Raw genomic sequence first — 14,284 nt, forward strand, 5'->3', positions numbered from 1 at the left:
CAATCGCCTCTCCTGTCCCCTCGCCTGGACCGCAAACATCTCACTTTTCCCCATATTTAGCTTGTACCCCGAAAATTTCCCCAGAATCCTCATGATTTCTTCCATCCCCTCTATTGGGTCCAATACATACAGAAACAGGTCGCCTGCATAGAGCGAGACTCTGTGCTACACCCACCCCGCGGAACAGCCACTTCCAGCCCCTTGAGGCTCTCAGAGCAATTGCCAACGGCTCTATAGCTAGCGCGAACAACAGTGGGGTGAGGGGGCATCCCTGTCTCGTCCCCTGGTGTAGTCTAAAATAGTCCAATGTTGTCCTATTCATCCGTACACTTGCCACAGGAGCCTGATACAGAAACCTGACTCAGTCAATAAAGCCCGGTCCAAATCCGAACCGTCCCAGTACCTCCCACAGATAATCCCATTCTACCCGATCAAAAGCCTTTACTGCATCCATTGCGATCACTACCTCCACCTCCCTACCTTCCGGGGGCATCATGATCACATTTAACAACCTTCTTACATTGACCACCAACTGCTTTCCCTTAACAAACCTCATCTGGTCCTCCCCAATAACGTCCGGAACACAGTATTCAATCCTGGAGGACAAAATTTTGGCCAGCAGTTTAGCGTCCACATTCAACACAGCTCCGGGTTGTTGTCCCACTTCAGAATCAGCGAAATCGTGGCCTGTGACATCGTCAGGGGCAGCACCCCTCTTTCCCTTGCCTCATTGAACACCCTCATCTACACCGGCCCCAATATCCCAGATAACTTTTTATAAAACTCCACTGGATTTCCGTCCGGCCCCGGGGCTTTACCCGCCTGCATGGCCTTCAGACCCTCCACTATCTCTTCCAACCCGACAGGGACCCCCAGCCCTTCTACCAGCTCCCCATCCACCTTTGGGAAATTCAACCCCCCCAAGAAGTGCCTCATCCCCTCCAGCCCGTAGGGGGTTCCAACATATACAGCCTACTGTAGAAATCCCTAAATGCCTTATTCACCCCCTGCTGAATCTCCAACCAGGTTCCCATCTCCGTCATTTACTTTCCCTATCTCCCTGACTGCCTCCTTCTTTCTAAGCTGCTCTGCAAGCAATCCCCCCCCCCCTCGCATTTCTCAGCTGCTCTACCGCCCTCCCTGTGGTTAACAAGCCGAACTCCACCTGTAGCCTCCGCCGTTCCCTTAAAAGCCCTGCCTCTGGAATCTCCACATACCTCCTATCAATCTATAGTATCTCCTTTACCAGTCAGTCCGTCTCTGCCCTGTCTACCTTCTCCCTAAGGGCCCGTATTGAGATCAGCGCCCCTCTGACCACCGCCTTCAGTGCTTCCCAGACCATCGCTGCTGAAATTTCCCCCATGTCGTTGACCTGCAGGGAGTTCTGAATACATTTCCTCAGCCGCTCGCACACCCCTTCATCAGCCAAAAGTCCCACATCTAACCCCCAGTGCGGGCGCTGGTCACTGACTTTACTAACCTGCAGGTCAACCCAGTGCCAGGCATGGTCTGAGATTGTGATCGCCGAGTACCCCATGTCCACCACCCCTGCCAGTAAGGCCCTGCTCAAAATGAAAAAATTAATCCGCGAGTACACTTTATGCACGTGTGAGTAGAAGGAGAACTGCTTCACCCTTGGCTGCCCATATCTCCATGGATCCACCCCCCCCCCCCCCCCCCCCCCATCTGCTCCATGAACCCTTTTAGTCCCTTTGCCATTGCTGGTACTCTGCCCATTTTCAAGCTTGACCGGTCTAAGCCCGAGTCCACAACTGTATTGAAGTCCCCTCCCATGACCAACCTGTGCGAGTCCAGGTCCATCTTCCCCAGCATCCTCTTTATAAACCCACACCATCCCAATTTGGCGTATACACATTTACTAGTCCCATCTGCACCCCCTCCAGTTTCCCACTGACCATATGTACCGGCCTCCCACATCCAAAACTATTCGACCCGCCTCAAACACCACCTGCTTATTGATCAGGATCGCGACCCCTCTAGTCTTTGAATCCAGTCCCAAGTGAAAGACCTGACTGACCCAGGAGTGTCTCCTGCAACATTACCACATCCGCCTTCAATCCCCTAAGATGCGCAAACACACGTGCCCTCTTGACCGGCCCATTTAACCTCGAACATTCCAGGTGATCAGCCTAGTTGGGGGGGCTCACTGCCCTCCCCCCCTTCGCTGATCAGCCATCCCCTAATTTGGGCCCGCCTCCAGGCCATGCTCCGTGCCTCCACCTGCCCGCCCCAGGGAGCCTCCGTTCCCAACCTCCTCTCTGTTCCTTGGCCCAAGTCCCTCCCTCGTCAGCAGAACATTTTCCCCCCTACCCCCCAGTAACAACAATCTGTAACCCAACCCCTTTGATAAACCAAACATATGCACACCCCCTCCCCTGCGCTTCCGTGAACTAGCCCGCCCAGCTAGCTTGGTGGCCCCCATCCCTGGCACCGGATAGTCTCCCACCTATTGTTCCCTCTCCAGCCTCCCCCCCACCCACCGCTCATACAAACATACTGCAACATCAAACAATCCCCACACAATTGCCCGACAGAAAAACACCAAAATCTAAACAAGCACACCTCCAACCCCTAACAGTGCAAATGAAAACATTAACTCACTTAGCTCTGTCACTGGTCCCAAATCAATACAGAAAGCATTACACAAAACAAAAAATGAGAAACTTTGTTTTTAAAGAACAGAGGAACAAAAAAAAACATGAACATTGCAAGAAAGTTCAAAAGTCCACCACCAGTCCTTTCCTTTTCACGAAGTCCAGCGCCTCCTAAGGCGACTCGAAATAAAAGTGCTGTTCCTCGTACGTGACCCAGAGACGGGCCGGATACAACAGTCCGAACTTCACCTTTTTCTGAAAAAGGATTGGCCTAATCTGGTTGACCTCCGCACTCAGGTCTTGGTAGACCCACAGGATACTATTGTCCCACATACAGCTCCATGTCTGCTTGGCCCACTGTAGAACATAGAACATAGAACATACAGTGCAGAAGGAGGCCATCCGGCCCATCGAGTTTGCACCGACCCACTTAAGCCCTCACTTCCACCCTATCCCCGTAACCCAATAACCTCTCCTACCCTTTTTTGGACACTTAAGGACAATTTAGCATGGCCAATCCACCTAACCTGCACGTCTTTGGACTGTGAATGCACAAGTAACTGTGGAATCTCACCACCATTGGCCTCGGGGGTCTCTAGTTCACGGCTTCCACGCGAGTGCTCTGTGAGCTCTGTCCACCTCCAAGGGTCGGGAGAATGCCCCATCCCCCAGCAGCTTCTCAAACATGTCTGCGATGGATGCCCCTCCAGGAGCCCAACGATTCTCAAGTTCTGCCGGCGGGACCTATTCCCTAAGTCCTCCATCTTCTCCAGGAGCTTCTTCTGCTGGTCTCTCAGCATCCCGACCTCCATCTCCACCGCAGTTTGATGTTCCTCCTGGTCAGCCAGCGCCTTCTCCACCTTCTGGATCGCCCGATCTTGGGCGTCCAATCTAAGCTCCAGCCGCTCAATCGACTCTTTTATCAGGTCCAAGCAGGCCCGTTTCTGCTTAGCAAAGTCTTCCTGAATAACTTGCATCAGCTGCTCCGTTGACCACTGGGTCAACAAACCAGAGGTCCAGTCCTCTGCCATGCTGTCTCCTGCTGCAGTTTCAGCCCAAGCCTTCTCTGTCTTTCTGTTTCTGTCTTTGTGAGCACTTCTAGTCCTTTTCTCCATGCACCGATGTGGGAATTCAGTACACAATTGCCTCTGTCTTCAGTTTTACAGTTCAAGTCCAGTAGAAAATCAGGGGAAAAGGTCCAAAAGTCCGACCCGAGCGGGAGCTATCAAATGTGCGACTTACTCCTTCATAGCCGCCACCGGAAGTCCTTACTGGCATCATTAACCAGGACCTCAGCGAGTACTCTTTATCCCCAAAAGCCAGTTGGCCATCCTGGGATGGCCGTCAAAGAGGCCGGGGATGACCGACTGCCCCAGGCTGTAGCTGTCGTGGGCACTCTCTGGGAAGCATGCATACATGTGCATGATCTTCATGTGATGGTCACACATGAGCTGTATGTTCAGGAAGTGAGACCCCCTTCCTGTTTATGTCGGGCACTCCCAGATGGCCTGGTGAGTGCAAGGTGACATGCGTGCAGTGTATCAGCCCCTGGGCCTGGGGCATTCCGGCGATGGCAGAGTATCCTGCTGCCCGGGCATCTTGTTTTGCTTGGTCCATGTCAAAGTTTACATAGTTCTCCGCCCGGGCAAACAGGGCATCCGTGACCTGTCGGATGCACATGTGGGTTGTAGCTTGCGAGATGCCACACAGATCCCCGCTTGAGCCTTGGAATGATCCTGAGGCTGCTGTGGCAGAGAGAGCCGGTGTCCTCCTCCTCCTCCATGTGGTGCCAAGTCCATGTGGTCATGGCATAGGTGCCGCACCATCTCCTTGTTGATGCAGAGTCTCCTGCGGCACGCGCTGCCCGCATTTGTTCAAAGGAACAGCAACGCCTGTCCACCCGGGGCCTCCCCTTCTGTGTCTCACCCTGGCCTGATGGGCGGCTGGGTCCTCAGGGAGTGGGCCAGGGTCCGGCTCATGGGCCACTGCCTTGAGCCTCTGCAGACGGTTTAGCCGCTATCTCCGGCGTCTGGCCATCCAGCCTATCAGTAGCACCTCAAGGGCATGTTCTGCTGGGTCCAAAGTACCGTCCATAGCGTTCAATATCTGTAAGGAATTGGGAGAGGGTGTTAGACTGACAAACAGCAGTGGCTCCCACCCAGGATACTCCATTCCCCCATTGATTCCCCCTTCTCCCACACCCGAAACACACTGTCCACGTATTCCCGGCCACACCGGGCACTCCAGACATCGGCACATAACCTTGCAAAGGTTAAGTTTGAACTGAGGGGAAGGATGGAGGGGTTCTACAATTCATGGCATTATTCATTATGCACTTTCAAGAACTGGATAACATCGAACATTAGTTGGGGGGGAGGGGGGGGTGGGAGGGCTAGGGGGGAGGGGGGGCGATGGGGGAGGGGGGGCGATGGGTGTTAATGGGGGCTATGGGGGATTCCTGATTCCTTTTTGTCAGTTGTTTCTGTGAACATGTGGGTGAATGTTTTGCGTATGGTGTGAGGACGGGATCGTTGTTATTGATATGGGATTGACATATTTGTTACTGATTATTGTTTATGATTGGTGGGTGCAAATTTGGGAGAAAACACGAAAAAGGAGGAGAATGAAGAAATATTTTAAAAATATATATATTACTGTAATAACTCGAGGCAACTCAATGTGGCAAGTAATGAACTAAATTATTTAGGGTGACACACTGGCACGGTGGTTACAAGGTTGTGGGGGTGAGACCCACACAGACACAGGGAGAATGTGCAAACTCCACACAGACAGTGACCCAGAGCCGAGATCGAACCTGGTCCTCAGCGCGTAAGGCAGCAGTGCTAACCATTGCATCACTGTGCTTTCTCACCCTTACCTTGTCTGGCCTGCATGGATCTCCAGATCCACAGCAATATGTTGACTCTCAAATGTCCTCTTGGATGGGCAATAAATGTTGATCGAGCCCACATCCCATGAATTAATTTTTCAAAGTTCTACGTACAGGGCATGTGACTTACTCTCTGCTGCCGTTTCTGGCCGGGAGGCTCCACACAGCCTAATCTGCATCTCCATTAAAAAGGCGACAGAGGCCACAGTTCTCCATGTAAAAGCCAGTAGAGGCTGTTTGGCGCTTCTCTCGTAATCATAACCACCTCGGGATGGCGGGAGCGATGGCTCTGCAACCCTCCCAACACCCGCCTGCGACTCACCTGTGAGTTGTGACCCTGAGTTTGAAAACCCTATTCTAAATGGCAGCAGTCGTGGGTTTGGAAGGTGCTGTCTAAGGAACCTTGGTGAGTTACTACAGTGCATCTTGTAGATGGTACACACGGCTGCCACTGCTCATCAGTGGTGGAGGGAGGCAGCACGGTGGCGCAATGCGTTAGCACTGCTACCTCACGGTTCTGAGGTCCCAGGTTCGATCCCGGCTCTGGGTCACTGTCCATGTGGAGTTTGCACATTCTCTCCGTGTTTGCATTGCTTTTGCCCCCACAACCCAAAGATGTGCAGTTTAGGTGGATTGGCCATACTAAATTGCCCCTTAATTGGAAAAAATGAATTGGGTACTCTAAATCAGTGGTGGAAGGGATTGAATGTTTGTGGAAGGGAAGCAATCAAGTGGGCTGTTTTGTCCTGGATGATGTTAAGCTTCTTGAGTGTTGTTGGAGCAGCACTCATCCAGGAAAGTGGAGAGTATTCCATTCCACTCCTGACTTGTGCCTTGCATATGATGCGCTGGCTTTGGGGAGTCAGGAGGTGAGTTACTCGCTGTAAGGTTCCTAGCCTTTGACCTGACCTGGCAGCCACAGTATTAATATGGCTAGTCCAGTTCAGTTTTTGATCAATGGTAACCCCCAGGATGTTGATTATGGGGGATTTAGCGATGGTAATGCCATTGAATGTCAAAGGGCGGTGGTTAGATCCGCTCTTGTAGGAGATAGTCATTGCATGGCACTTGTGTGGCACAAATGTAACTTGCCACTTGTCAGCCCAAGCCTGGATATTGTCCTGGTCTTGCTGCATTTGGACATGGACTCTTCATTATCTGACGAGTAGCGAATGGTGCTGAACATTGTGCAGTCATCCGCAACAACACCACTTACGACCTTATAATGTAAGAGAGGTCATTGATGAAGCAGCTGAAGATGGTTGGGCCTAGGACACTAACCTGAGGAACTCCTGCAGTGATGTCCTGGAGCTGAGATGATTGGCCTCCAACCACCACAACCATCTTCCTTTGTGCCAGGTATGACTCCAACCAGCGGAGCGTTTTCCCCCTGATTCCCATTGACTCCAGTTTAGCTAGGGCTCCTTGATGCCATACTCAGTCGAATCCTGCCTTGATGTCAAGGGCAGTCACTCTCACCTCACCTCTGGCATTCAGCGCTTTTGTTCATGTTTAAACCAAGGCTGTAATGAGGTCAGCAGCTGAGTGACCCTGGCAGAATCAAGCTGAGTGTCCGTGAGCAGGTTATTGCTGAATAAGTGCCGCTTGATAGCACTGTTGATGACTCTGTCCATCACTTTACTGATGGAGAGTAGACTGATAGGGCAGTAATTAGCTGGGTTGGATTTGCCCTGTTTCTTGTGTACAGGTCACACCCGGGCAATTTTCCATATTGCCGGGTAGCTGTCAGTTTTGTAGCTGTACTGGAACAGCTTACCTATAATTCAAACACATTGTAACCTCTCATTACAAGTGCATGAACCTAATGCCTTCAACCTCTTTTTTCGCAATTCTCATAGGCTAGCTGTCTCTATTAACCTCCCCCAGTTTATTAATCATGGACACACACACACACACACACACAGCTTTCTTTACAGAATACCAGCATAATCTCCAAAATATGAACAAAATTCTGTCCATCATCACAGTTGTATGACGGAATAAACAGAATAAACAGTGGAATGTCAAAAAATTATTTGAGATATGTTAACTTTGACATAAATGAAGCCAGGCTGATTTGTGGAACAGTGAAAGTAAATAAAAAAACGTCCAAGGGTTGTGCAATAAGGAACATGGAAACATTTAGGCAATATTCAAGAAAGAGATTGTGGGTGAATTTTCAGCTACCTCCTCACAGAACAATTAATGGCTGAAACTGCTAATCATGCTCACACAGGCCTGGATATATAAAGACAGATTGGAGAGGTTGGGGTTGATTTCCTTGGAGAAAGGACGGCTGAGAGGAGACTTGATAGAGGTTCCTGAAGCCTACGGAGAGGGTAAATAGCGAGAAACTGTTCCCATCCAAGGGATCATGAGGACCTCGGGGGCACAGATTCAAAATAATTGGCAAAAAGAGTAAAAGTGATGTGAGGAAATGCTTTTTCATTCAGATGTGGTTGGTGTCGGGAACAAACTTCCTGAGAGGGTGGTGGAGATATGTTCGGTCAATGTATTCAAAAGTAAATTGGATTGCTCTCTGAAAAGAAAGGATGTGCAAGGTTATAGGGATACAAAATAGGTAGAATTCATTTTCAGAGGGCCAGTACAGGCTCAATGAGCCAAATGGGCTGATAAAGATTCTGTGGTTCTGTGAACACCAACATTGTGTCCAGCTGAGGTGCCTCATCACAGCAATGATCAACATCCAACAAGAAAGGACATCCACAATAACCTTCAAAGATCTTTATCCAACAGCACATCTGATCATACAGACAGGAATTAATATTCACTGATGGGCACTCCCTTTAGATAGATAGAGAAGATAGAGAAATACAGCACAGAACAGGCCCTTCGGCCCACGATGTTGCGCCGAACTTTTGTCCTAGGTTAATCATAGAATTTTGGACAATTTTTCATGGCCAATCCACCCAACCTGCACATCTTTGGACTGTGGGTGGAAACCGGAGTACCCGGAGGAAACCCACGGAGTCACGGGGAGGATGTGCAGACTCCACACAGACAGCGACCCTGTCTTGGAACTTGGGACCCTGGAGCTGTGAAGCAATTGTGCTATCCACAATGCTACCGTGCTGCCCTTAAGAAGTTAACCTACACTCCATTATTCTACCCTAATCCATGTACCTATCCAATAGCTGCTTGAAGGTCCCTAACTTTTCCGACTCAACTACTTCCACAGGCAGTGCATTCCATGCCCCCACTACTCTCTGGGTAAAGAACCTACCTCTGACATCCCCTCTGTATCTTCCACCATTTATCTTAAATTTATGTCCCCTTGTAATGGTGTGTTCCACCCGGGGAAAAAGTCTCTGACTGTCTACTCTATCTATTCCCGTAATCATCTTATAAACTTTTATCAAGTCGCCCCTCATCCTTCTCCGTTCTAATGAGAAAAGGCCTAGCACCCTCAACCTTTCCTCGTATGACCTACTCTCCATTCTAGGCAACATCTTGGTAAATCTCCTTTACACCTTTTCCAAAGCTTCCACATCCTTCCTAAAATGAGGTGACCAGAACTGCACACAGTACTCCAAATGTGGCCTGACCAAGGTTTTGTACAGCTGCATCATCACCTCACGGCTCTTAAATTCAATCCCTCTACTAATGAACGCTAGCACATCATAGGCCTTCTTCACAGCTCTATCCACTTGAGTGGCAACTTTCAAAGATCTATGAACATAGACCCCAAGATCTCTCTGCTCCTCCACATTGCCAAGAACCCTACCATTAACCCTGTATTCCGCATTCATATTTGTCCTTCCAAAATGGACAACCTCACACTTGTCAGGGTTAAACTCCATCTGCCACTTCTCAGCCCAGCTCTGCATTCTATCTATGTCTCTTTGAAGCTGACAACAGCCCTCCTCACTATCCACAACTCCACCAATCTTCGTATCATCTGCAAATTTACTGACCCACCCTTCAACTCCCTCATCCAAGTCATTAATAAAAATCACAAACAGCAGAGGACCCAGAACTGATCCCTGCGGTACGCCACTGATAACTGGGCTCCAGGCTGAATATTTGACATCCACCACCACTCTCTGTCTTCTACCGGTTAGCCAGTTTGTTATCCAACAGGCCAAATTTCCCACTATCCCATACCTCCTTACTTTCTGCATAAGCCTACCATGGGGAACGTTATCAAATGCCTTACTAAAATCCATGTACACTACATCCACTGCTTTACCTTCATCCACATGCTTGGTCACCTCCTCAAAGAAGTCAATAAGACTTGTAAGGCAAGACTTACCCCTCACAAATCCGTGCTGACTATCCCTAATCAAGCAATGCCTTTCCAGATGCTCAGAAATCCTATCCCTCAGTACCCTTTCCATTACTTTGCCTACAACCGAAGTAAGACTAACTGGCCTGTAATTCCCAGGGTTATCCCTATTCCCTTTTTTGAACAGGGGCACGACATTCGCCACTCTCCAATCCTCTGGTACCACCCCTGTTGACAGCGAGGACGAAAAGATCATTGCCAACGGCTCTGCAATTTCATTACTTGCTTCCCATAGAATCCTTGGATATATCCCGTCAGGCCCGGGGGACTTGTCTATCCTCAAGTTTTTCAAAACGCGCAACACATCTTCCTTCCTGACAAATATCTCCTCAAGCTTATCAGTCTGCTTCACACTGTCCTCTCCAACAATATGGCCCCTCTCGTTTGTAAATACTGAAGAAAAATACTTGTTCAAGACCTCTCCTATCTCTTCAGACTCAATACACAATCTCCCGCTACTGTCCTTAATCGGACCTACCCTCGCTCTAGTCATTCTCATATTTCTCACATATGTGTAAAAGGCCTTGGGGTTTTCCTTGATCCTACCCGCCAAAGATTTTTCGTGCCCTCTCTTAGCTCTCCTAATCCCTTTCTTCAGTTCCCTCCTGGCTATCTTGTATCCCTCCAGTCTGAACCTTGTTTCTTCAGCCTTACATAAGTCTCCTTCTTCCTCTTAACAAGACATTCAACCTCTCTTGTCAACCATGGTTCCCTCACTCGACCATCTCTTCCCTGCCTGACAGGGACATACATATCAAAGACACTGCAGTACCTGTTCCTTGAACAAGTTCCACATTTCACTTGTGTCCTTCCCTGACAGCCTATGTTCCCAACTTCTGCACTTCAATTCTTGTCTGACAGCATTGTATTTACCCTTCCCCCAATTATAAACCTTGCCCTGTTGCACGCACCTATCCCTCTCCATAACTAAAGTGAAAGTCACAGAATTGTGGTCACTACCTCCAAAATGCTCCCCCACTAACAAATCTATCACCTGCCCTGGTTCATTACCAAGTACTAAATCCAATATGGCCTCCCCTCTGGTCGGACAGTCTACATACTGTGTTAGAAAAGCTTCCTGGACACACTGCACAAACACTACCCCATCCAAACTATTTGATCTAAAGAGTTTCCACTCAATGTTTGGGAAGTTGAAGTCACCCATGACTACTACCCTGTGACTTCTGCACCTTTCCAAAATCTGTTTCCCAATCTGTTCCTCCACATCTCTGCTGCTATTGGGGGGCTTATAGAAAACTCCCAACAAGGTGACTGCTCCTTTCCTATTTCTGACTTCAACCCATATTACCTCAGTAGGCAGATCCCCCTCGAACTGCCTTTCATGCAGCTGTTATACTATCTCTAATTAACAATGCCACCCCCCCCCCCCCCCCCCCCCCAGCTCTTTTACCATCCTCCCTAATCTTGTTGAAACATCTATAACCAGGGACCTCCAACAACCATTTCTGCCCCTCTTCTATCCAAGTTTCCTTGATGGCCACCACATCGTAGTCCCAAGTACCGATCCATGCCTTAAGTTCACCCACCTTATTCCTGATGCTTCTTACATTAAAGTATACACACTTCAACCCATCTCCTTGCCTGCAAGTACTCTCCTTTGTCATTGTTACCTTCCCCACTGTATCACTACGTGCTTTGGCGTCCTGACTATCGTCTTCCTTAGTTGCTGGACTACTGATCCGGTTCCCATTCCCCTGCCAAATTAGTTTAAACCCTCCCGAAGAGTACTAGAAAACCTCCCCCCCAGGATATTGGTGCCCCTCTGGTTCAGATGCAACCCGTCCTGCTTGTACAGGTCCCACCTTCCCCAGAATGCGCTCCAGTTATCCAAATACCTGAAGCCCTCCCTCCTACACCATTCCTGCAGCCACGTGTTCAACTGCACTCTCTCCCTATTCCTAGCCTCGCTATCACGTGGCACCGGCAACAAACCAGAGATGATAACTCTGTCTGTCCTGGCCTTTAACTTCCAGCCTAACTCCCTAAACTTGTTTATTACCTCTACACTCTTTTTCCTACCTACATCGTTGGTACCAATGTGCACCACGACTTCTGGCTGCTCACCCTCCCCCTTCAGGATCCTGAAGACACGATCCGAGACATCCCTGGCCCTGGCACCCGGGAGGCAACATACCTTTCGGGAGTCTCGCTCGCGACCACAGAATCTCCTATCTATTCCCCTAACCATTGAATCTCCTATTACTATTGCTTTTCTATGCTCCCCCCTTCCCTTCTGAGCCCCAGAGCCAGACTCAGTGCCAGAGACCTGGCCGCTGGGGCCTTCCCCCGGTAGGTCATCCCCCCCAACAGCATCCAAAACGGTATACTTGTTTTGAAGGGGAACGGCCACGAGGGATCCCTGCACTGTCTGCCTGTTAGTTTTCTTTCCCCTGACTGTAACCCAGCTACTCTTGTCCAGTATCTTTGGTGTGGCTACCTCCCTGTAACTCTTCTCTATAACACCCTCTGCCTCCCGGATGATCTGAAGTTCATCCAGCTCCAGCTCCAGTACCTTAACATGGTCTCTGAGGAGCTGGAGTTGGGTGCACTTCCCGCAGGTATAGTCAGCGGGGACACCAGTGGTTTCCCTCACCACCCACATCCTACAGGAGGAGCATGCAACTGCCCTAGCCTCCATCCCCTCTTACTTTACAGAATTAGCTGCCCCTTAGACCAACTGGACCTCCGCCCTCCGACTCTACTTCCAGTCAGCTGTACTCTAAACTCCTGGCTCCCTTCACGCTCTTTGATAAATATAGGAAATGAAATGTAAGGAGCACCTTACTCCCTCCTCACCTAACTCCCTCAGTCACCAAACTCTCACTGTAGCACTCAAATGCCACAAGCTCAGCACTCCCTCAGTCACCAAACTCTCACTGTAGCACTCAAATGCCACAAGTTCAGCACTCCAGTGCAAACAAAACACCTTTGTGCCTGTCTTGCAGATATCTTTCCCTATCTTTGTGCTCCTCAACAGTGTAACCCCGCGGTTGCTGGAAAGTTGATGACTTTTATTAGGGGAAACTGCAATTGGTCCTGCAGTTTGAGTTCGAGCAACTTCGACTACGCCATCTCAAGATGGCTGACAGCAGCCAGGGCTGGCAGCCAGAGAAGCAAGGGTGCTGGTAGAACAGCAGTGGTGGATGCAGGAATGCTGTCATCCTGAGAAAGGAGAGCTGGCTTATACAGTGCCACTGCCATTCCTACAGTACAACATGTCATCAATCCTGTAACTTGTTAAAGGATATGTTACTGCTCTGCGAGACTGTCTACGCCTTGGAACACTGAGATTTGCAGCCAGAAAGGTAGCAGTCTGAGCCTGCATGGCAGTGAGTTTGGTCAGGGAAGGCAGTGGGGCTGTTGCAGGGGCAGTGTATGGGGGAAAGGTGAGCAGGGTCCGGGCCCATAAGCTGAGGAAGCAAACAGCGGTGAGGGAGATTGGTAGGGTCATGGACGAGAGAAGTAAGGTGCTGACGGATCTGGCCGGGGTGAATGGGGCATTTGTGGCCTTCAATAGGAGGCTGTATGAGTCAGAGCTCCCGGCCGGGGGGGGGGGGGGGGGGGGGGGGGGGGATGCGGTAGTTCCTGGATGGGTTGGAGTCCCTAAGGTGAAGGGGGAGAGGATGCAGGGGCTGCGGACCCCGATTGAGTTGAGGGAAGTGATGGACGGCATGGGTGAGATGCAGGCGGGTTGGACAGATATTCCCAGTAGAGTTTTATAAGAAGTTTAGTGTGGAGCTGGGTCCCTTGTTGGTAAGGATGTACAATGAGACGAGAGATAGGAGAGAGCTTCCCCCCACACTGTCACAGGCATCCATCTCCCTGACCTTAAAGAAAGATAAGGACCCAGAGCAGCGTGGATCGTACTGTCTGATATCGCTGCTGAACATTGATGTGAAGGCGTTGGCAAAGGTGCTTGCATCGTGAATTGGGGACTGTGCTGATGGTGATAGGGGAGGGCCAGACAGGTTTTGGGAAGGGAAGGCAGTTGTCGGCAAATGAGCGGAGGATACTCAATGTAATTATGATACCCTCGGCGGGGCAGGAGGTAGATGTACTGGTGGCAATGAACGCAGAGAAGGTCTTTGATTGGGTGGAGTGACATATTTGTTAGAGGTGCTGGGGCAGTGCAGGTTTGTGCAGGGCTTTGTGGATTGGGTTCAGCTGTTGTACAGGGCGCGGTGGCAAGTGATCGGATGAACCGGATATGTTTGAGATACGTTGAGTTACATCGGGGGTGAAACCTGCTCTCCCCGTTACTTTTCACCTTGGCGATAGAGTCGTTGAAAATGGCGCATAGTGCATCAAGAGATTAGAAAGGGAGTGAGTGAGAGATGCTGAGCATAGAGGTTCACTATATACTGACGATTTGTTATTGTATATCTCGGATCCGGTGGGCAACAGCGGAGGGATTATGGAGATTTTGAGGGAATTTGGCTGGTTTTCAGGTAC

This window comes from Scyliorhinus canicula, chromosome 5 (assembly GCF_902713615.1).
Source record: "Scyliorhinus canicula chromosome 5, sScyCan1.1, whole genome shotgun sequence".
NCBI classification, from domain to species: Eukaryota; Metazoa; Chordata; class Chondrichthyes; order Carcharhiniformes; family Scyliorhinidae; genus Scyliorhinus; species Scyliorhinus canicula.